Raw genomic sequence first — 1921 nt, 5'->3', positions numbered from 1 at the left:
TAAAGCAGAAGAAGAGACGTATGTGAGGGATGATCAGCAGTCTATGGAGGAGGATGGAATAATGAGGCTAATTCTAGAGGACGGCACTCTTACAGAGATCAGCACAGGTGGGTCATTAACACTAAATACATTTCTCCACCCATACTCCTCACTGATTGGTCCAGAGTAGGGCAAGGACTGGGTGATATCAGCCTGTAATCTCCTGGTCACTTTGCTGAGCTGTGTTCCCCGTCCTGTATTCCTATTTCTCTTCCATTCATGGACGGACACAGCATCCTTTGACAATAGGGTTATATCCGCTTCCTTTAGGAGAGTTTAGGCAGAAAAAAAGCACTTTAAGTGTTAACAACACATTCCTCAGTGCAGCTCCTCCCAGGGGGCGTGGCCACTCGGGTATAACCCACACCATGCTCTAGCAGCCTCAGTTTTTTCCTGCCTAACGACAGGAGAGGTCAGGCACTTCTGGAGTCCTGTACTCTGGAGATTTTTTTCTTTCGATTTTTTTTTTCGCTTTTTTTATTATTTTGTTCCTACATTTTTAAATCCTGTGATTCTTCTATCAATCAGGGTCTTGGCTCTTGTAGTCCCACCATGTTCAGCTATCGAGCATGTGCCGGCCCTCAGCTCAGCTTTGGGACGTCCACGACAGGCCCTGTTGCTCCAGGGGCGGCCGGGGAACATCTTGTTCTAGGGCACACATATGACCAGTCTTTTATGGCTTTGTCACAGTGTGTCTGGCCGACAGCCATGCTGTTTAGCGGACGTTGGATCTGTCTGGGATACCTCCAGCCGGTGGTCGCAGGACGGGTAAGTAGTGGCCCCTTGCTCAGGTAAGTGGCCTGGCTGGAATTTTCCCCTGGGAGGTCGACTGAGGGCTTGCCCTGCTTTCCTCTCTCCCTTATTTCCTTTCCCATTTGGGTAGCGGCTGTGAGGGGGGCTTTCTGGGGTCTCTTATTACACCTGGGCCTGTGTGCATAGCGGGGGCTGAGTGTGTTCACTGCAGGGGGCTGTGTGTGTTCACTGCAGGGCCTTTTTGTGTGCTATAGTGATTTTGTGCTGTACTGTTTTTTGCTGTGTCGCTGTCTTTTTAAATGCGCAACGGCCGCCATTTCGCCGGAGTCTGCTTTATATAGCTCGGCGGCCATTTTCTTGTGGTCCTGTGCGGTTTTTACACATTCGGCGGCCATCTTAGAAATTGTGTGGCCGCTTTAGCGCTGCAGTAAAGACCGCAAATCTGCCTGAGGGACAGACGCAGCGCAGCTGGCTTCTTTGCACACCTTAGGCTTCTCTCAGACCGCGCTGCACCTGGGTGAGGTGGTGAGTTTCCCTGGGGGCCCCTATACTCTGTAAGGCCGGGAGTTGGCCGTGGGTATTTCTACTTTGCTGTTAGGGGACACAGCAGGGGGGGGGCATTATGGAGCCTGGATAGGTACTTCTCCCCTGTAAGCCTGTGTTAACCCTTGCTTCCCCTCCCCCTGCCGCATCTGCTATGGCAATGTCGGTGGCGTTTTTTCTCGCCAGGTTTGAAGCGACTGGTGGCCGGATGGAGGGTATATTAGCGCCCCCCTCCCTGGCCTGCTTCTGGGGATATCTCCGACACTCTGTATTGTCGGATGATGCGGGCTTAACCCACGCGCACAGTGAGAGCGACTCTGATCAGGGTCGGTTACTGATTGGAAATGTTGGAGCTATTTTTTCTGCAGGCGTGATACTCAGTACTTGAGGATGGGGCGAGGGCACCTGGTGTGCCAGTCCTTTTTGGGTCCCGCAAACCGCCATGCACTGACAATGTTTTCCTTGTGTGTAGGTGAGTGAATTGCGCAATTCACTCACCTACACATATTTCTTAAAGGACCAGACACCAAACAGGTGTCCTGACCCTTTCTTCTTTGATTGCAGCACACCCTATATAATAACATAA

This window comes from Rana temporaria (genome assembly GCF_905171775.1).
Source record: "Rana temporaria chromosome 4 unlocalized genomic scaffold, aRanTem1.1 chr4t, whole genome shotgun sequence".
NCBI classification, from domain to species: domain Eukaryota; kingdom Metazoa; phylum Chordata; class Amphibia; order Anura; family Ranidae; genus Rana; species Rana temporaria.
The sequence above is the reverse complement of the archived record's forward strand: the minus strand, read 5'-3'. Positions refer to the sequence as shown.